This window comes from Coregonus lavaretus, assembly GCF_964263955.1.
Source record: "Coregonus lavaretus genome assembly, chromosome: 11".
Classification (NCBI taxonomy): domain Eukaryota; kingdom Metazoa; phylum Chordata; class Actinopteri; order Salmoniformes; family Salmonidae; genus Coregonus; species Coregonus lavaretus.
Genome location: NC_139998.1, coordinates 28,402,066 through 28,424,744, shown reverse-complemented (window position 1 = coordinate 28,424,744; position 22,679 = coordinate 28,402,066). Strand labels below are relative to the sequence as shown.

Genomic DNA, 22,679 nt, shown 5'->3' with positions numbered 1-22,679 from the left:
GCGTATGCATGTGTTGGTGTCTTATTTATTGTCATCTCTCACCAGATCGACTGGGCCAGCTCTGAGTCGCAGGTAGAAGATTGTATGATGAAGGGTAGAGAGAAGGTAACAGAATCTGCTCATTCTACATATACATCTGGCATAGTTTACCCTACATATAGGCCGTGTCCGATATCTGTCTGGCTTACTACTTACTAATACTACATACTGTGTGCTATTCATACTACATACTATTTAGAATGTACTGTTTAGTAAAAATCTATGCAGTAACAACAAATATCAAAATACTAGGCTCCCTCATACTGAGAATACACCATCTACTGAGCAATTTAGTTGTTTGCCGCCATTTGCACATTTTGGTACAGCACAGCCTCATATGATTATTAGCTGATTATCTGCTGTTTTAAACACGTGGTTCTGAAAAGACGATTCTCTTCCTCAATAGCATGAAAGGAATTTGTACTAGTTAAAAGGCAGAAATGAGTTTACATCCTTGCATTTAAAGCATATTCATTAAAAAAATATATATATATATAATGACATACTGAACTATAAAATGTTCTATTTTCGCATCCCTAATCAGCCTACAATTTTAAATGCAAGCAAGGATATTTAGACACGGCCATACACTTCTGGTTAACTACCTACCTAACCTCCCCTCTATCTCTCCCTCTCTCCCCCCTAACTCCTCCCTTTCTCCCCCCCCCCCCCCCCCCCCCACCCCGCCCCCTACAGCCAGAGTGTGCTAACTACATCAAGGTGTTGCAGCAGTTTAACACAACCCACCTGTTGGCCTGTGGAACAGGAGCATTTAACCCTCTCTGTGTCACCATCAGGGTGGGACACACAGGACAGGTGAGCAGGATTGGGATTTTTGCCTTGGATTTATTGCAAATAAGGCTGAAATGCAAACATATAGAAGGACATACTGCTGGTTTGGCTCAGTCTCATCATCTGTTCTTTAGACACAGGCAGCCTCAACACATCCAATGGTCAATTTGTGTTTCCTCAGAGAGACAGGGAGTTTGTTTATTCATCTGAAGGAGATACACACAGATACACAAGGAGTGACATTATTGACGTTTGTGTGTCCTTTGAGAGAGAAAGGGAGAAGAAGAGAAAGAGGAAGTTGGTACTGATAGTTTGTTTGTGTCCTCTTAGAGAGAGGGAGTGTGTTTGTCTGGACTGTGAGTTAGTTTAATTTATATCATCCACTGTCTGTCTGAGAGGACCTGTGACAACAGCACCAGCAGGGAAAACAAACCAGTCTCCCACAAGACTTCAGTCAGAATAAAGAACAGAACATGCTATGGCTAAGGTCAAGCTCAGGGATGTCTGTGTGTCACTACACCAAATACCCCTGTTTCATACCTCTAATTATCCGTACACATCTGACGACTCCACTAAAGACTTGTATCTGTGATGACTCAAAAGCAGATTTATCTTGTGACTGTTTGATAATGGTAACACAGGGGTGGCAATAGTCAATAGGGACTAGCAATCCGGACTGCCACTGTGTCCAGCCTGAGACCCCCCCCCCCCCGCTTGCTGAGAGGTGCTACTACTAACGGTAGCTAGATGATGGAACATATCGTGAAACTCATACCTCACCATTGTCAAAGCCCCCCACCCCCCACCCTCCTGTGCGCAAGTGCGAGCGAGCGTGTGTGTGTATTCTCAATGATACCTGTTGGTCCCCAGGCCAGGCATTTTGAGCTGGAGGAGCAGAGTGTAGAAAGTGGCAGAGGGAGATGTCCCTACGACCAAAACAGCCCCGTTACCTCCACCCTGGACAGTAAGAACACAACACACTACAAGACATTATCACTTCTGTTCTGTTGTTTCATAATATGTTATTTTCTCAATATCTCTCTGTCTCAGGCACACTTAACCCTAACCCTTTTAGATTACTGATACTCTAGTAGAATTGCTGTTACTGAGTATATTATATCATCCACTGTCTGTCTGAAAAACTTTGCTCTGATGAAATATCTGGTTTATTATGCTTCTCTGTATGTGTGTGTGTGTGTGTGTGTGTGTATGTGTGTCTGTGTGTGTGTGTGTTAGGAGGAGAGCTGTATATTGGCCTGTATACAGACTACTGGGAAAATGATGCAGCTCTGTGTCGACTGAACAACCAGAGCTACACACGCACTGAGAGAGACAACAGACAACAGCTCAACGGTCAGTGACCAGGAATTTATGGTTCTCTCATTATTACCTTCTGTTTGATCTCTGCACCTCACCCACACTTAGTGCCTTCAGAAAGTATTCGTACATCTTGACTTCTTTCACATTTTGTTGTGTTACAGCCTGAATTCACAATAGTTCAATATGTTTATTTCTCACCCATCTACACACAATACCCCATAATGACAAAGTGAAAACATGTTTTTAGACATTTGGTTGCTCTAATAATTCAACCTTGAGTATCTGAAGTCGCAGTGTCTATGGATAATCATTCTTTACTCCGGCCTCACATCTGGTGACAGCGGTGGTTCTTTCAAGACTGGAAGCTAACGAACTCCGCCGGCTTTTGGACTATCCTAACTGCATGTGGAGCTGATTCGGAGCTACTGACTATCTAGCTTGTTTCCCGACCTGGTTGGTGGTTCTGTGCTAAAGAGGTTTATCGTGAGTGCCATCAGCAATGCTTATGACTGCAGGACTTCAACATTGGTAACTGTGACTACTTCAAGCAACGTGGGACCCTTGTGGCTGTATTTTGTCTGGCAATGATCATATTGAAAAGGATTATTCCTCTTATGTTGGACATTGTTTCCCCATTGTCCACGTGCTATCTTTGCTAGATAATGTTAGGTAACCCTCTTTGTGTGTTAGCTAGCTAGCTGGCTAGATAGTAGCTAGCTTTACCTCACCTGTTCTGGACAGGTGTACTGAGTATACGAAGACGCAGGATGCAGATGCAGGAATTAACAAGGTCAAGGTTTATTTAACAATGACAAAGAGAAATAACAAAGAGTAAACGACACGAAGCTAAACAATCACACACAACATCATACAGAACAGTCCAGGGCTAAATAGGGGTGGTGATGAGATGAGGTGCTGGTGCTGGTGCGCTGGAGGTGATTAGGCTGTGTTGGGTTTCCATTCCGGTGTTGCCGAGGTGGTGCGCTCAGACCGGTGGCTCAGTAGACCGGCGAATCAGAGCGCCGGAGGGGAGCAACGGGAGGAGATGTGACAGCCGCTGGACATCGCCGGCCAGGAGGACGAGGAGCGGGCCGGTCAGGGCGGCGACGGTGGAAGTCCTGAATTAGGTTGTGGTCCAGCACGTCCCCAGCCGGAACCCAGCTCCTCTCCTCAGGACCATACCTCTCCCAGTCAGAGGACCAGGATCCACCGGCCTGAGGAGAGACATGAAAAGTGGGTGAGACACGGTAGTGAGGGGGAAGGAGCAGCCGGTACGATACCTTATTTATCTGCGGAGGACCTTAAACGGCCCCACAAACTGGGGGCTCCGTTTTTTGCAGGGCAGGCGGAGGGGGAGGTTTTTTGTGGACAGCCAGACACGATCCCCAGGCTGGAATACAGGGGCCTCACTGCGGTGGCGGTCGGCTTGCCGACGAATGGCCCTCTGGAGATGGACATGGGCGGCGTCCCAGATCGGTCCGGCCCTGTGGAACCACTCGTTGACAGCGGGCACATTGGTCTGGCTGGGTGTCCAAGGGGCCAGGGCCGGCTGGTACCCCAGGACGCACTGGAAGGGAGTGAGCCCCGTGGAGGAGTGAACGAGAGAGTTCTGGGCATATTCTGCCAAGGGAAGAAACCTCGCCCACTCATCCTGCCGGTCCTGACAGTGGCAACAAAGAAACCTCCCCAGCTCCTGGTTCATGCACTCCACCTGCCCATTCGACTGAGGCCTATACCCGGAAGTGAGGCTGGCTGTGGCACCGATCTTCTCCAGGAAAGCCTTCCACACTCGGGAGGTGAATTGGGGGCCACGGTCCGAGACGATGTCCTGCGGAAGTCCATAATGCCGGAAGACCTGTTGGAACAGGACCTCAGTGACCTGTAGAGCAGAATGAAGACCAGTTAGTGGCAAAAACGGCATGATTTGGAGAACCTACAGTGGGGAGAACAAGTATTTGATACACTGCCGATTTTGCAGGTTTTCCTACTTACCAAGCATGTAGAGGTCTGTAATTCTTATCATAGGTACACTTCAACTGTGAGAGACGCAATCTAAAACAAAAATCCAGAAAATCACATTGTATGATTTTTAAGTAATTAATTTGCATTTTATTGCATGACATAAGTATTTGATACATCAGAAAAGCAGAACTTAATATTTGGTACAGAAACCTTTGTTTGCAATTACAGAGATCATACGTTTCCTGTAGGTCTTGACCAGGTTTGCACACACTGCAGCAGGGATTTTGGCCCACTCCTCCATACAGACCTTCTCCAGATCCTTCAGGTTTCGGGGCTGTCGCTGGGCAATACGGACTTTCAGCTCCCTCCAAAGATTTTCTATAGGGTTCAGGTCTGGAGACTGGCTAGGCCACTCCAGGACATTGAGATGCTTCTTACGGAGCCACTCCTTAGTTGCCTTGGCTGTGTGTTTCGGGTCGTTGTCATGCTGGAAGACCCAGCCACGACCCATCTTCAATGCTCTTACTGAGGGAAGGAGGTTGTTGGCCAAGATCTCGCGATACATGGCCCCATCCATCCTCCCCTCAATACGGTGCAGTCGTCCTGTCCCCTTTGCAGAAAAGCATCCCCAAAGAATGATGTTTCCACCTCCATGCTTCATAGTTGGGATGGTGTTCTTGGGGTTGTACTCATCCTTCTTCTTCCTCCAAACACGGCGTGTGGAGTTTAGACCAAAAAGCTCTATTTTTGTCTCATCAGACCACATGACCTTCTCCCATTCCTCCTCTGGATCATCCAGATGGTCATTGGCAAACTTCAGACGGGCCTGGACATGCGCTGGCTTGAGCAGGGGGAACTTGCGTGCGCTGCAGGATTTTAATCCATGATGGCGTAGTGTGTTACTAATGGTTTTCTTTGAGACTGTGGTCCCAGCTCTCTTCAGGTCATTGACCAGGTCCTGTCGTGTAGTTCTGGGCTGATCCCTCACCTTCCTCATGATCATTGATGCCCTACGAGGTGAGAACTTGCATGGAGCCCCAGACCGAGGGTGATTGACCGTCACCTTGAACTTCTTCAATTTTCTAATAATTGTGCCAACAGTTGTTGCCTTCTCACCAAGCTGCTTGCCTATTGTCCTGTAGCCCATCCCAGCCTTGTGCAGGTCAACAATTTTATCCCTGATGTCCTTACACAGCTCTCTGGTCTTGGCCATTGTGGAGAGGTTGGAGTCTGTTTGATTGAGTGTGTGGAAAGGTGTCTTTTATACAGGTAACGAGTTCAAACAGGTGCAGTTAATACAGGTAATGAGTGGAGAACAGGAGGGCTTCTTAAAGAAAAACTAACAGGTCTGTGAGAGCCGGAATTCTTACTGGTTGGTAGGTGATCAAATACTTATGTCATGCAATAAAATGCAAATTAATTACTTAAAAATCATACAATATGATTTTCTGCATTTTTGTTTTAGATTCCGTCTCTCACAGTTGAAGTGTACCTATGATAAAAATAACAGACCTCTACATGCTTTGTAAGTAGGAAAACCTGCAAAATCGGCAGTGTATCAAATACTTGTTCTCCCCACTGTATCTACGACCACCATGACTGTGGTGAAGCCGTCAGAACATGGAAGGTCGGTGACAAAGTCTATGGACAGGTGTGACCAAGGTCGATGAGGCACTGGGAGAGGAACTAGTTTGCCTGCCAGGGCATTCCGAGGTGTCTTCGTTTGGGCACATACGGAACAGGAGTTGACATGGCAGGAGACATCAGAAGCCAAGGTGGGCCACCAGTATTTTTGGGCTAGAGAATGCAGGGTGCACGTAATACCAGAGTTCCATGCCGTAAGGGTAGTTTGCGCCCAGATCAGAAGGCGGTCACGGACACTGGTGGGTACATACACGTGCCCGGAGGGGCTTTGGTAGGCGCTGGGTCCTCCTGAGCCACCAGGCGGATGTCTTCATCCACATCCCAAACGACAGGTGCAACAATGAGAGACGAGGGCAGGATAAGACCCCCCAGATCCTTCCTTTCTCCGGTATGGTGCATCCTGGAGAGTGTGTCGGCCTTCACATTCTGGAATCCTGGGCGGTAGGAAAGAATGAATTTGAAGCGAGTGAGAAATTGGTCCCACCTGGCTTGACGAGATTTCATCCGTTTCGCTGCCCATATGTGCTCCAAATTCCGGTGGTCAGTAAGAATCCAGAATGGATGGACTGCACCCTCCAGCCAATGTCTCCATTCCTCCAGAGCAAGGACCACCACCAACAGCTCCCTGTCTCCAACTCCATAGTTCCTCTCTGCAGGGGTAAGCTTTTTAGAGAAGGCACAGGGATACATTTTCTCTGGCTTACCGTGCCGCTGGGAGAGGACCGCACCCACGCCCTCCTCCGATGCATCCACCTCCAGGATGAAAGGATGAGATAGATCTGGGTGTTTTAGGATGGGCGCTGTGGTGAGCCTCTCCTTCAGCCTCTTGAAGGCAGCGTCAGCCTCAGGGTTCCAGGCCAGCTTCTGAGGCCCACCCTTAAGGAGAGAGGTGAGTGGGGCAGCTATGGAGCTGAAGGGCCTGATGAAATGCTGGTAGAAATTAACAAAGCCCAGGAAGCTCTGTAGGCGCTTGATGGTGGTGAGAACTGGCCATGACCTGACGGCGTCCGTCTTCACTCCTTCCATGAACACCCCCTGAGGACTGATCCAGTATCCCAGGAAGGAGATGGCCTGTTGGTGGAATTCGCATTTCTCCCCCTTTACCAACAGGCGGAGTAGGACAGCTTGGACGTCCCTGACGTGCTCCTCGAACGTAGCCGAGTAGATCAGGATATCGTCGATATACACCACCACCTGTCTACTCAGCATGTCCTGGAACACGTCATTGATGAAGGACTGGAACACAGAAGGTGCGTTGGCGAGGCCGTAGGGTTTGACGCAGTATTCATATGGCCTGAGGTAGTGCCTAATGCTGTCTTCCACTCATCTCCTTCCCGTATTCGGATCAGGTTGTAGGCACTCCTCAGGTCCAACTTGGTAAATTACCGGGCCCCACGTAGCTGCTCGATGGCCGACGAAACCAGAGGGAGGGGGTACCGGTACTTGGTGGTGACTGCGTTCAGCCCCCTGTAGTCAATGCATGGTCTCAGTACTCCGTCTTCTTTGGCCACGAAGAAGAAGCTGGCGGAGGCAGGAGAGGTAGAGCGTTTGATGAACCCCTGTTTCAGGGTGTCCGCCACATACTTCTCCATGGCCTCAGTCTCCGCCATGGAAAGGGGGTAAATGCGACTCTTCGGGGAGTGTTGTCCCTCCGGCAGGTCAATGGCGCAGTCCCAGGGCCTGTGAGGAGGGAGACACGTAGCCTTTAATGAAGAGAAGACATCGGAGAGATCTGCGTACTCATGTGTAATGTTGGGCTGGAGGGCGGACTCGGGACTCTCCACTAATGTGAAACAACAAACCACTGGCAGGCAGGTCTTCTGGCATGAGGTGGCCAGACTGTGATCCTCTTGGTGCTCCAATTGATGGTGGGGTTGTGTAGTCTGAGCCAGGGCAATCCCAAGACCACCCGGTGAAGGGGTGATGTGACGATGTGGAATGACAGCTCCTCGTGGTGCTCCGGTAGTGTGGGAATGGTGATGGTGATGGGGAGAGTGATGTGCGTAATGGTGCCTGACCAAAGGGGTTGATTGTCCAGTGACGTGACGTGTAGCGGAGATGGCAGTTGCACGGTGGGAAACCCCCATTCAGAGACCAGCTCCCTATCTATAAGGTTCCCCGCTGATCCGGAATCTATCATAGCAGTAGAAATGGAAGAGAAGGAATAACCAGTCACCGTTATGGGAACTAAAAACAATGGTTTTGTGATAGGAGCTGACGTAACACTCACGGAGCGGCGACGGGAGTCATACCGCCTAGATAGGGAGCCGCCAGGAGATCTGTGGTCCGTGGTGGTGTAGGGGGTGCTACCCACCTTCATGGGTGAGGACTCGGAAGCAGGGCGGCTTCCATAGCTCAGATGGCGTGAGCGTCAAGGCTCCGGGAGGTGTTGGGAACGTCGTCTCTCTCTCAACATGTCGTCAAGACATGAAAAAATAAAAATAAAAATAAATGTCAAAACAGATGGACGTAGTGATGAGGGTATCAAGGTCCATCTCATCATCCCGACATGCGAGTTCCATCTTGTAAGCCTCTCCTGAAGGCCGTGCGCAGAGCATGCTCATTCCAGCCAGAAGACACCGCCACCGTGCGAAAGCTCAGAGCATACTCGGACGCGGGCCCCTCTCTCTGTTGTAGATGGAGGAGACGCTCACCCCCGTCCTTTCCCTCCATGGGATGATCAAACACTGCCCTGAACCGAGCAAGGAAGATGGGGTAGGGTAGCGCCACTGCCTCCTCTCCTTCCCAGACTGCCGTGGCCCAATCCAGCACCTTTCCTTTAAGTAGCGAAATCACCAGCCATATCCTGGCTTGGTCAGATGGATATGCCCCAAGCTGACCCAGGAAGCTGCTACATTTAGTAGTTTTACCGTCATAGCGCTCCGGTAGGGCGAGGGTTCCCGCAGAAGTGGGTGATAGCACGGGAACAGGTGGATTGGGGGCACTCGCTGCTCCTGAGGTGGAACCGGAGCGCTGAGCAGATTATGCAGAGTTTGGAGCACTTCCTGCATGGCGGCGTTCAACTGGGCAAGCTGCTGCTGGTGCTGGTCGAGGCACTGGGAAGCTCCTGCTGCATCCATTTTCGTTTTGTGTGTAATTCTGTGACGAGTACAGATTATACGAAGAGGCAGGACGCAGACGCAGGAATTAACAAGGTCAAGGTTTACTTAACAATGACAAAGAGAAATAACAAAGATAAAGTAAACGACATAACGCTAAACAATCACACACAACATCATCCAGAACAGTCCAGGGCTAAATAGAAGTGGTGATGAGATGATGAGGTGCAGGTGCGCTGGAGGTGATTAGGGTGCGTTGGGTTTCCATTCCGGTGTTGCCAAGGTGGTGCGCTCAGACCGGTGGCTCAGTAGAACGGCGAATCAGAGCGCCGGAGGGGAGCAACAGGAGGAGACGTGACAACAGGAGGAGCTCGTACGTGCGGAGTGCATTTTTTTCTCTCTCTCTCTGTCATCTCTGCACTTGTACATGTACTGTACATACTTTCCCCCCCATTGTGTGCTGCTGAGGCTGTGGGTGACTCAGGCACATTGTGGGACTAGCTATCTGTGGATGGTGTCGTTTGGGGAAAGGAAGAGATCGAAGAGGAGACATTCGGCGGCGCAGGCTTGGCCAGTGATCAGGGATGAATGGCTTCAAAAAGAAAAGGAAAGCCGCAAACTCTAGGAGCTCAGATGCAATAATTTAATATCTTAATAACCAACGTTTCGACAGACAAGCTGTCTTCATCAGGGTATAATGACAAACACTGCGGGTCACTGGTTTATATAGTGTGAAAGGACACACGCAGGTGTCTGTAATCATGGCCGGGTGTGGCCTAATAGCATTGGCCAATTCACAGATAAAAACAACATACAAAAAACATGGATAGCATATGATCATAGATACTTAGCTACATAGGCCCACAACATTTGCAATGAATAGCAAAATCACAAGAATGGCTTCAAATCAAAGTCTACGTTGAGACCGAAGGGAGCAAGGGTCTTTAAATGAAAGATCCAGGCAGCCTCTCGTTTTAACAATAAGTTGTCGAGGTCAACCCCTCTCCTAGGGAGGGTGACATGTTCGATGCCGATATAACGTAGGGAAGAAATCGAGTGGTTCGATTCCAAAAAGTGGGCAGCGACTGGGTATGTCGAGTTTTGGCACCTAATGGTGCTACGATGCTCTGAGATTCGTACTTTTAATTCGCGCTTTGTTTTACCCACATAATTTTTACCACAAGGACAAGTTATAAGATAAATAACTGCCTTAGTGGAGCACGTAATAACACCTTTGATTGGGATCTGTTTCCCTGTTTGGGGGTGTTGGCAACACGGGATGAATGGCAACACGTCACAACATGGGCCTACCAACAACATCCAGTCCACCTGAACTACTAGTCATCATTCAGTCATTGAGTGGGCATGGACCTGAAGGAACACACACACTAGCTTAAAAAAAAGAAAGAAAGAAGAGAATTTCGGACTGTTGTGTTACTTTCTGTGAATATTCTAGTCAGGCCTATATGTAATCTAAATGTTGGAGCTATATTGTTGCATGTTGCATGTTGCATTTAGATAGACTCTACATCTTGTAATTTTAAAATGTGGACGTTTCTTTTGCAAAGGGGGGAGTACTGTGAGACCGTAATTGGAGGACTTTCATTTTTATAACCGATGCTGGGGCTCTGGGGTATAAAGAGCAGGGGTTGCTGGGATAGCTATAGTTTAGAGTTTGGTGCCAAGCCAGGTGCCAGCTCTCAGCTCATATTTTTTATCCTTTATGTAATTTGTCCCCTGAAGTTGTGTGGTTGCTCTAATAATTAAACCTTGAGTCATATCTGAAGTCGCAATGTCCATGGATAATCATGCTTTACCCTGGCCTTACACTAGTTAGCATTGGCTCACAAAACGACCTTTAACTTCCATCATACTGCACACAGAGACATAAAAATGCTATCCATACGAGTTCATCTGATTCTGGGTAAGTAGAAAAATGGCTTAGTTGCCAGAATCTTGCAGCATCCCTATAAAGGGATACATTAGTATTTTTGCAATGAAGCCCTTTATCTACTTCCCCAGAGTCAGATTAACTTGTGGATACCAGTTTTATGTCTCTGCATACAGTTTGAAGGAAGCTGCTATCTATCGTTAGCGTAATTGCTAACTAGCGTTACCGCAATGACTGGAAGTCTATTGTAACAGATAGCATGCCAGTAGATACCATAGACTACCAGTCATTGCACTAACGCTAGTTAGCATTGCCTTGCGAAACTACCTCTAGCTTCCTTATATGGGATGCAGATACATAAACATTGTATCCATGAGTTCATCTGACTTTGGGGAAGTAGATAAAGGGCTTCATTGCCAAAATCCCCAAATATCCCTTTAAAGTAACACAAGTATTTGCAAGAATATTAATAACAGTGCCTTTTTACATGTTATACTGTATATGATCTCTACATAAATGTAGAAGTATGTGATATTTTCCTGGCAGCACAGTGAACTTTGTAATCCTGCAGTCACATTCTCTTTCTGAAACTGTCATGTTTCCTCCAGAGCCTAAGTTCATTGGGTCGGTGGTGATTCCTGATAACGATGACAGGGATGATGACAAGGTCTACTTCTTCTTCACGGAGAGAGGGATGGACCCAGAGGGAGTTGACAAGGCTGTTTACACCCGGGTGGGACGGGTCTGTGCGGTGAGAACGGCACAAATGCTCTGTTCTATCATGAATGCCAGCATATCCATACACTGTATCATGCCTTCCCTTCCTTTGCCTCCTTCTAACTCAATTCTATGTTATTCTCTCTCCCCCTCTCCTCTCCTCTACCCCCACCCTCTATCCCCTCCCTTCAGAATGACCAAGGAGGTCAGAGGATGTTGGTGAATCGTTGGAGCTCCTTCCTAAAGACCCGTCTCATCTGCTCTGTGGCTGGACCCAACGGCATCGACACACACTTCGACGAGCTGGGTACGGCTGTGTGTGTTCCTGTGTGTGTGTGTCCGAGAGAAGGGGATACACCTATAGTACTTTCACTTGATGGAACCCTAAATCTCTCTCTCTTTCTCTCTCCCATGTGTGTTTCATTTCAGAGGATGTATTTGTGTTGAAGAACAAGAATGAGAAGAATCCAGAGATATTTGGCCTCTTCAGTACTACAAGGTCTGCCGAGAGAGTCACACTTAAACAGTTTAATTTTTTCAAAAGATTAACTGGTATATTGTATTGAATATCTTCTCTCTCTCTCTCTCTCTACACCCCTCCCATCCACAGTGCTGTGTTCCAGGGCTATGCAGTATGTGTGTACCACATGGATGTTGTGCGAGCAGCGTTCAACGGCCAATTTGCACACCGTGAAAGACCAGAGCACCACTGGACCCCCTACGAAGGCCGGGTCCCCTACCCACGCCCCGGATCTGTGAGTCACAAGCTACAGCTACATCATCTACTGACTTATCAATAGGCCCTAAACTACCTGATTGGCTCTCCATACCCAATAAGTAAGTATCCATTCACTGCATAGATGGTGCAACACAAGAAAATGGTAGTTTAGGAATTTGCTTAAGAGTTGCACCTACATTACAGCAAACTCCATACTGTATATCCAAACAATACACTTTCAACAATGTCTTTCAAAAATGTGATATTCCAGCAGCAGCAGCATTGTACATTTACAGCACTCCCCTTATGTATGTGTCTGTGGCAGCTGCCCTTTGCAGAGAAAGAGTGTTACAGGTCGTTGCAGAACATTTCCTGTGAATGTCAGAGCTACTGTAGCTGTCTCCGCAGGTCACATCAGAGAAGAGGACAATCAGTGCTATCATTATACTGCAACATACAGCTTCAATAGTAATCTTTCGAGTCTTTGACCGTGTAATGCTATTTTCTTATTCCTATGTTTCTTCTCCCCCCTCACTCTTCCGCTCTCTCTCTCTTTCTCCCTCTCATTCTCTTTTCCTTCCTCTCTCTCTCTCCAGTGTGCTAGTAAGGTGAACGGTGGTGGGTTCTCTGGTTCTAAGGAGTTCCCTGATGAGGTTCTGCGTTTCGTCCGTTCCTACCCCGTCATGTTCAGCCCGGTCCTCCCCCTCCACAAAAAACCTGTCCTACTGCAGACGGAGCCAGGAGGGAGGAGGCTAACCCAGATTGCTGTGGACCGTGTCCAGGCCCAGGACGGACACTACCACGTTCTGTACATAGGCACAGGTACGCTCACTGACACTACACTATGATCATCTGGTAGTGTTTATCACCAGGGTTATAGCTCCCTCAACTGGTCACATACAGCATTACAATCACAATCTACAGGAACATAAGACCGGCACTGACATCCCAAAACAAAGCCTTTGACTCTCTTCTATTTGGATGTCCTGGGTGGTTGTATTGGTGAAGGTGTGATATTTACATCAGTTAATACTCTCTCCCGTAGATGACTCTGTTGTGTTGAAAGTTATCACCATCTACAACAAAGATACAGACACCATAGAGGAAGTGCGACTGGAGGAACTGCAGGTGTTCAAGGTACTGTTGTTACTTTGCGCCACCATATGGCAAAAGATGGCGATTGCACAATTACACATTCTTGGCATTCGACAATTTGATTTGTTTGTGGAAGTTCAAAATGTTTTCATATTACTTATTTCTAGGTGCCTGTGCCAATAACTGAGATCATCATATCCGCAAAACGAGTATGAAAACTATTAACATGTTAAAATCTTAAGTTAATAACATCGTTACTAACATTATTTTGAAGCATGGTTGTTTAAAACTGCAGTATCTTCATCTAGCCACAAGATGACAGTGTATTGTATTGTATTGATTATCTGAATGTCAGGAAACGTAATGACAGTATGCAAAGCATTTTATGATCTTGATATTTACTAAAATGTGTACCTCCGTTAATTTTGGTACCTGTGTTGTTGTTTTCATAGCAACAGCTGTATGTGGGTTCTGAGGTGGGTGTGGCTCAGGTGAGGCTCCATCAATGTGACCTGTACGGGTCAGAGTGTGCCGACTGTTGCCTAGCCAGGGACCCTTACTGTGCCTGGGACGGACTCACCTGCTCACAATACTACCCTGCTGAGGTCTACACCAAGAAGTGAGACACAAACACACACCTCATACACAAAGACACAGGCATGTACAGTCACACACAGACACATGCACATGTGTACACACACACAGAGGTGCAGAGGCATCACATAGCATTCATTAGCACCTCATCCAGCACCTCTATCCTCCCTAATCCCCTTCTTCTTTCTCACTCTCCCTTCACTCTCTTCCCTTTGACGCCACTCTGTCCTTATCTCACTTTCCCAAATGGCCATCTAACACTCTCCTCCACTCCCCCTCTCTCTCTCTCAGCAGACGATTCAGACGACAGGATGTTCTCCATGGCAACGCTGTACAGCTGTGCAATGGGCTGCAGATTGATGGTCAGTCTGTGTGTGTGTGTTTGTGTGTGTGTGTGTGGGGGGGGGGGGGGTATTGTTTCAGACAGCTTATAATTTTGAAGCTCAAGTCCATAAAAGCATTGACCTGTGGATGATAGAAAGTGATTACTCCTTCGCCAATGGCCTTTGGCCTGGCTGGGGTAACAGAAAGGTCACTGCTGAATTGTGTGTGTGTGTGTGTGTGTGTGTGTGTGTGTGTGTGTGTGTGTGTGTGTGTGTGTGTGTGTGTGTGTGTGTGTGTGTGTGTGTGTGTAGGGGAGAAGTACCAGGGTGCGGAGGAGAGGCAGGTGTATGGGGTAGAGAATAACAGTACTCTACTGGAGTGTACCCCTCCTTCTCTACAGGCCAGAGTTCTGTGGTACATACAGAGAGGTCCAGACAGAGAGGAGGTGAGACAGACATACATACATTCAGTGAGGGAAAAAAGTATTTGATCCCCTGCTGATTTTGTAAGTTTGCCCACTGACAAAGAAATTATCAGTCTATAATTTTAATGGTAGGTTTATTTGAACAGTGAGAGACAGAATAATAACAAAAAAAATCAGAAATGTCAAAAATGTTGATTTGCATTTTAATGAGGGAATAGGTATTTGACCCCCTCTCAATCAGAAAGATTTCTGGCTCCCAGGTGTCTTTTATACAGGTAACGAGCTGAGATTAGGAGCACACTCTTAAAGGGAGTGCCTGTCCACAGAAGCAATCAATCAGATTCCAAACTCTCCACTATGGCCAAGACCAAAGAGCTCTCCAAGGATGTCAGGGACAAGATTGTAGACCTACACAAGGCTGGAATGGGCTACAAGACCATCGACAAGCAGCTTGATGAGAAGGTGACAACAGTTGGTGCGATTAATCGCAAATGGAAGAAACACAAAATAACTGTCAATCTCCCTCGGCCTGGGGCTCCATGCAAAATATCACCTCATGGAGTTGCAATGATCATGAGAATGGTGAGGAATCAGCCCAGAACTACACGGGAGAATCTTGTCAATGATCTCAAGGCAGCTGGGACCATAGTCACCAAGAAAACAATTGGTAACACACTACACCGTGAAAGACTGAAATCCTGCAGCGCCCGCAAGGTGAGATGTGTGTAAACCTTGTGGCCAACTACAAGAAACGTCTGACCTCTGTGATTGCCAACAAGGGTTTTGCCACCAAGTACTAAATCATATTTTGCAGAAGGGTCAAATACTTATTTCCCTCATTAAAATGCAAATAAATGTATAACATTTTTGACATGCGTTTTTCTGGATTTTTGTTTTGTTATTCTGTCTCTCACTGTTCAAATAAACCTACCATTAAAATTATAGACTGATCATGTCTTTGTCAGTGGGCAAACGTACAAAATCAGCAGGGGATCAAATACTTTTTTCCCTCACTGTACATACTGTACATACATGCACACCACTTTCCTCCTTTCTTCCTTCCATTCCCATCTCTTCTTACCTCCCCTCCCTCTTCTCTCCCTCCCCCCAGGTCAGAGGTGATGATAGTGTAGTCATGACGACCCACGGGCTGTTGTTCCTGATTGTGCGGAGCGGGGACGCTGGCATGTACGTGTGTCAGACGGTAGAACATGGCTATGTCCACACCGTACTGAGGGTCACGCTACATGTGCTGGGAGGGGAGAGGGTCAGTGCCCTGATACAGAGGACAGGGGAGGACGGAGAGGGAGAAGGGGAGACCACAGCAACCTCCTGTCACCTTCCCATAAATACCCATCCAGGCCTCCACCCTGGTTCCAACTCTGAACCCACTTCCATACTACCAGGAGCCCTACCAGGGTCCTCCCTAGCCCCTGCTCCAGCTCCAGCTCCAGGATCTACCTCCAGGCTGCCTGCCCTAGCCCCAGGCCCTACCTCCCGGCTTTGGTACAAGGAGTTCCTCCAGCTGATAGGATATTGGGATACCCAGCGGCTGGAGGAGTACTGTGAGAGGGTCTGGTGCTCAGAGAAGAGACGCAGGAAGACCAAACGTAGATACACCCAGCCACCGGGAAGAGGAGAGAGGAGGGCAAGGGGGAGGGGAGAGCCACACAGAACCCCCAGACACACCTTGGACACCTGAGAGGAGGGAGAGAGAGCGCAGAACAACCACACACACAATGGGCCAGTTTTCTTTTTTAGAGAATACTACTTCCAACGAAGCTAAAACATGACACTTTCTTTTTTAAGACTTTACCGTAATGTCTTCTTCCTTCTAGTAACCATATTACATATTATGTTATATTGTGTTTTTTCCTTTTCTTCTTTCTGGTGGAAACTTTGCCAATGGTGCAAATGTTGAGTGTCCATCAGAGCGAAGGCACGTAGAACAGTTGAACTGTTTGGAACGACGTGGCTTCTGACCTTAAGACCACAGTACGGACATAGTACAGAAGATTCACAGCCATGCCAGCTGAACCCACAGATAACGGACATTCAAACAGATTCCTCCGAAAATAAAACGTTTCTAGAGATACACTTGACCTGCTCGCGTTCAAAACCACTGGTTAGAAAATACACAACGTTACGGTAAATACATTATTTTTCTGGGTTCCTACTTTGAGTTTAGTAGTGGTTTAGAATTGATTAATTAAACTGGAAATGGTACTGTATTATTGTTTTACTGTATAGTTAGTAAAGTTGATGATGTACGCAAGTATTTTCTACTATACTTTGTCAGTTAGTTTGGTTTGACATGTCTGAGATTGAGAAGATCTAGATAAGTTGACATCATTGAATGATTACAGTAACGCAAAACTGTGTTTGCAGATCCGAGAATACCGCCCATAATAAATACCACTGAACTTAAAATTTGAAAACAATAATAATAGTTTTCAGAATGTACTATTGATGATGGAACAGGGATTATATAAAATTGAATAGATGTAACCCCTCAATAAAAGTTATAGATACTTGATCTGAGTCATTAGACATCTAATTACACTACCAGTCAAAAGTTTGGACACACCTACTCATTCAAGGGTTTTTATTTATTTTTACGTTTTTTTACATTGTAGAATAATAGTGAAGTGATCAAAACTATGAAATAACACATATGGAATCATGTAGTAACCAAAGAAGTGATAAACAAATCAATATATATTTTATATTTGAGATTCTTCAAATAGCCACCCTTTGCCTTGATGACATCTTTGCACACTCTTGGCATTCTCTCAACCACATTCATGAGGTAGTCACCTGGAATGCATTTCAATTAACAGGCGTGCCTTCTTAAAAGTTAATTTGTGGAATTTCTTTCCTTCTTAATGCGTTTGAGCCAATCAGTTGTGTTGTGACAAGGTAGGGGTGGTATACTGAAGATAACCCTATTTGGTAAAAGTCCAAGTCCATATTATGGCAAGAACAGCTCAAAAAAGCAAAGAGAAACAACAGTCCCCCCCCCCCCCCCCCCCAAAAAAAAACCCCCATCAATCGCTATGATGAAACTGGCTCTCATGAGGACCGTCACAGGAATGGAAGACCTAGAGTTACCTCTGCTGCAGAGGATAAGTTCATTAGAGTTACCAGCCTCAGAAATTGCAGCCCGAATAAATACTTCACAGAGTTCAAGTAACCGACACATCTCAACATCAACTGTTCAGAGGAGACTGAGTGAATCATGCCTTCATGGTCGAATTTCTGCAAATAAACAACTACTAAAGGACACCAATAATAAGAAGAGACTTGCTTGGGCCAAGAAACACGAGCAATGGACATTAGACCGGTGGAAATTTGTCCTTTGGTCTGGAGTCCAAATTTGAGAATTTTGGTTTCAACCGCCGTGGCTTTGTGAGACGCGGTGTGGGTGACTGTCTGTGATTTATTTAGAATTCAAGGCACACTTAACCAGCATGGCTACCACAGCATTCTGCAGCAATACGCCGTGCCATCTGGTTTGTGCTTAGTGGGACTATCATTTGTTTTTCAACAGGACAATGACCCAACACACATCCAGGCTGTGTAAGGGCTATTTTACCAAGAAAGAGAGTGATGGAGTGCTGCATCAGATGACCTGGCCTCCACAATCCCCCGACCTCAACCCAATTGAGATGGTTTGGGATGAGTCGGACCACAGAGTGAAGGAAAAGCAGCCAACAAGTGATCAGCATATGTGGGATCTCCTTCAAGACTGTTTGAAAAGCATTCCAGGTAAAGCTGGTTGAGAGAATGCCAAGAGTGTGCAAAGCTGTCATCAAGGCAAATGGTGGCTTTTTGAAGAATCTCAAATATAAAATATTGTTGGATTTGTTTAACACTTTTTTGGTTACTACATGATTCCATATGTGATATTTCATAGTTTTGATGTCTTCACTTTTATTCTACAATGTAGAAAATAGTAAAATTAAAGAAAAACCCTGGAATGAGTAGCTGTGTCCAAACCTTTGACTGGTACTGTGTATCCACAGTGTATCTCAACAGATGCACTTTCTCTTCAATAAATGGCCAACTTAAATGTGAAGTGCAATCAACTGGCAGTTATAGAGTTGATTGATTAGTATTCATGTCAGCTGGCTATTTCTCTCTCTCTCTCTCTCTCTCTCTCTCTCTCTCTCTCTCTCTCTCTCTCTCTCTCTCTCTCTCTCTCTCTCTCTCTCTCTCTCTCTCTCTCTCTCTCTCTCTCTCTCTCTCTCTCTCTATCTCTCTCTTTCTCTCTCTCTGTATCTGCTGTCAGTAATGATGCTACAGATGGGGGTTCATAATAACCATAGCAGAAGACAATCTACCTCGCCGTATTTTCCCTCCCAAATAAGGAAGAACGCCACAGTGACCATCCAAGCATGTTATTGGCTAGACAGAGGAGCCTGTCTCATGAATATTCAAACCTATTTGAGGAAAGAAACCGTTTTATATTCTGACAGCATAACATTCATCAGGTTTCCATTACAAATCCTCTTTTATATGGAGTCTTTTTTGAAGTCTTTAAATTACATTATTCCTGCACTCATCATCCTAAATGTTCTCTGACTAAGAGTTTTAGCACTGAACAAAAATGTAATGAGCTGAAATATAAGATTCCAGACATTTTCCATACGCACAATTGCATTTTATCGATGGCAATTTGAATGCACAGAGATACCGTGACTAAATCCTGAGGCCCATTGACGTGCCATTCCTCCACCGCCATCACCTCATGTTTCAGCATGATAATGCACGGCCCCATGTTGCAATGATCTGCACACAATTCCTGGAAGCTGAAAATGACCCAGTTCTTCCATGGCCTGCATACTTACCAGACGATTACCCATTGAGCATGTTTGAGATGCTCTGGATCGACGTGTATGACAGTGTGTTCCAGTTGCCGCCAATATCCAGCAACTTTGCACAGCCATTGAAGAGGAATGGGACAACATTTCATAAGCCACAATCAACAGCCTGATCAACTTTATGCGAATTAGATGTGTAGCGCTGCATGAGGTAAATGGTGTTCACACCAGATACTTACTGGTTTTCTGATCCACACCCCAACTTTTTTTTAAACCGCCCTAGAGTTGATGTCCGCACCCATGCGGAAATCTAATTAGCATAATAAAAAAATCCCCATAAAAATCTGTCCTCCGATGTCTTACTTCCGCATCTGGTGAAAGGTGAGACATCCCGGAAATCTGTCTTCTCACAAAATCGTCTGTAGCGTCCAAATGGTTTGGCCTAAAAAATATTATGATGAGACTCTCATGAACCCAATGGTGTTCTCTGTTTTACACTACGGCCCCAACAAGGGTCTTGGGACTCGTCTAAAGTCGGTACAGCCGATCTGCCAACTTCTGTCTGTACCGTCTGAACAGTTTGGGCTACACACTAATATGACCCCTCATTTGCTGATTATTTCACTTATAATTCACTGTATCACAATTCCAGTGGGTCAGAAGTTTACATACACTAAGTTGACTGTGCCTTTAAACAGCTTAGAAAATTCCAGAAAACGATGTCATGGCTTTAGAAGCTTCTGATAGGCTAATTGACATAATTTGAGTCAATTGGAGGTGTACCTGTGGATGTATTTCAAGGCCTACCTTCATACTCAGTGCCTCTTTGCTTGACATCATGGGGAAATAAAAAGAAATCAGCCCAAAAATGGAAGACCTCCACAAGTCTGGTTCCTCCTTGGGAGCAATTTCCAAACGCCTGAAGGTACCATGTTCATCTGTACAAACAATAGTACGCAAGTATAAACACCATAGGACCACGCAGCCGTCATACCGCTCAGGAAGGAGATGCGTTCTGTCTCCAAGAGATGAACGTACTTTGGTGCGAAAAGTGCAAATAAATCCCAGAACAACAGCAAAGGACCTTGTGAAGATGCTGGAGGAAATAGGTACAAAAGTATCTATATCCACAGTAAAACAAGTCCTATATCGACATAACCTGAAAGGCCGCTCAGCTAGGAAGAAGCCACTGCTCCAAAACCACCATAAAAAAGACAGACTACGGTTTGCAACTGCACATGGGGACAAAAATCTTACTTTTTGGAGAAATGTCCTCCGGTCTGATGAAACAAAAATAGAACTGTTTGGCCATAATGACCATCGTTATGTTTGGAGGAAAAAGGGGGCCGCTTGCAAGCCGAAGAACACCATCCCAACCGTGAAGCACAGGGGTGGCAGCATCATGCTGTGGGGTTGCTTTGCTGCAGGAAGGACTGGTGCGCTTCACAAAATAGATGGCATCATGAGGAAGGAAAATAATGTGGATATATTGAAGCAACATCTCAAGACATCAGTCAGGAAGTTAAAGTTTGGTCGCAAATGGGTCTTCCAAATGGACAATGACCCCAAGCATTCTTCCAAAGTTGTGGCAAAATGGCATAAGGACAACAAAGTCAAGGTATTGGAGTGGCCATCACAAAGCCCTGACCTCAATCCTATAGAAAATGTGTGGGCAGAACTCAAAAAGCATGTGTGAGCAAGGAGGCCTACAAACCTGACTTAGTTACACCAGCTCTGTCAGGAGGAATGGGCCAAAATTCACCCAACTTATTGTGGGAAGCTTGTGGAAGGCTACCCGAAACGTTTGACCCAAGTTAAACAATTTAAAGGCAATGCTACCAAATACTAATTGAGTGTACTTCTGACCCACTGGGAATGTGATGAAAGAAATAAAAGCTGAAATAAATCATTCTCTCTACTATTATTCTGACATTTCACATTCTTAAAATAAAGTGGTGATCCTAACTGACCTAAGACAGGGAATTGTGAAAAACTGAGTTTAAATGTATTTGGCTAAGATGTAAACTTCCCACTTCAACTGTGTATATATGGAGACTGTTCAGTGCCAAAAATAAGGGGTTAAATACAAGTTTAAAAAAATAACAAATGTTTCCTGATCTTTATTATATCGCTCAGATATAGGACAGACACTTCAGAAATGTACTTTTTTGTGACCATCGTTCCATGTAGTGAATCTGTAATTAATTGCGTTTGTACGGGCTAATTGCAGTAAGGCCCAAAAAATGTTTCATCTAATCATTTATTTTTATTTTTATGTTCATACCATGTAGCTTAGTAGAATTCTCACATCCCTCACACACACACACACACACACACACACACACACACACACACACACACACACACACACACACACAAATACATATACACACACAGAGCTGTCTGTGGATGAGTTCACACAGCTGATCTGTTCCACTGGCTACCATAGCAATGGGATATAAACCCCCTAACCCCCCTCCCTCTCGCCACCTCCCTACACCAACACAGCTACCCTTCTCTGTGTCTTAGCACAGTAGCACTGTCACTCAGGTAGTGGCTGTTGCACTACAACAGTTTCAGCTGAAATGGCCTTCATCAGACCAGAAATGGTGCAGAATTAAAGCACTCAGAGGCAGCATTTACCGTGAGAAGGTTGATACCCTTAGCACCCAGCCCAGCATATAGACCCTCTGCAGCACCCAGTGTCACAGGAAGGCCAAGAAGATCATCAAGGACCTCAGCTACCCGAGCCACGGCCCGTTCACCGCGCTACCATCTGGAAGGTGGAGACAGTACAGTTGCATCAAAGCCGTGAAAAAGAGACTGAAAAACAGCTTTTATCGCCAGAACATCAGACCGTTAAATAGTCACCACTAGCCAGCCTCCGCCCAATACCCTGCTTAGGTCACTGTTACTAGCTGGCTACCACCCGGTACTCTACCCTGCACCTTAGAGACTGCTGCCCTATGTACACAGTCATTGAACACTGGTCACTTTAATTATGTTTACATACTGTTTTACCCACTTCAGTATATTCTCATGTTGAGAATGGCGCTGGCATCTGCAGTTTGACAGGCTCCTGACTAATTATGCTATTTATTTTTTGCGTTGATCTTAATTTGTTTTGTACACAATGTTTCTGCCATTGTTTCCATTGACCGGAAATTGCTTCTGGACATCAGAACAGTGATCACTAACTTCGATTTGGATGAAGACTTTTACATCAACGAGTCAGCGGCACAGGACATACTGCTCACCTCGGACCAGGCCCAACACT

General features: G+C 46.0%; 1 pseudogene across 1 annotated transcript in view; it reads left to right on the top strand.

The window, feature by feature from the left end:
- LOC311136763 (semaphorin-3E-like) overlaps positions 1 to 16,281 on the top strand; it is a 69,061-nt pseudogene extending 52,780 nt beyond the window's left edge. The window contains exons 3-17 of the transcript in view: positions 46 to 105; positions 736 to 855; positions 1,702 to 1,795; positions 2,068 to 2,184; positions 11,316 to 11,458; positions 11,617 to 11,731; positions 11,854 to 11,923; positions 12,035 to 12,179; positions 12,739 to 12,964; positions 13,188 to 13,279; positions 13,405 to 13,446; positions 13,690 to 13,856; positions 14,123 to 14,193; positions 14,467 to 14,600; positions 15,691 to 16,281. The product of the transcript in view is annotated as a semaphorin-3E-like (transcript). The remainder of the gene's footprint in view (positions 1 to 45; positions 106 to 735; positions 856 to 1,701; positions 1,796 to 2,067; positions 2,185 to 11,315; positions 11,459 to 11,616; positions 11,732 to 11,853; positions 11,924 to 12,034; positions 12,180 to 12,738; positions 12,965 to 13,187; positions 13,280 to 13,404; positions 13,447 to 13,689; positions 13,857 to 14,122; positions 14,194 to 14,466; positions 14,601 to 15,690) is intronic.
- Positions 16,282 to 22,679: the final 6,398 nt, after the last annotated feature.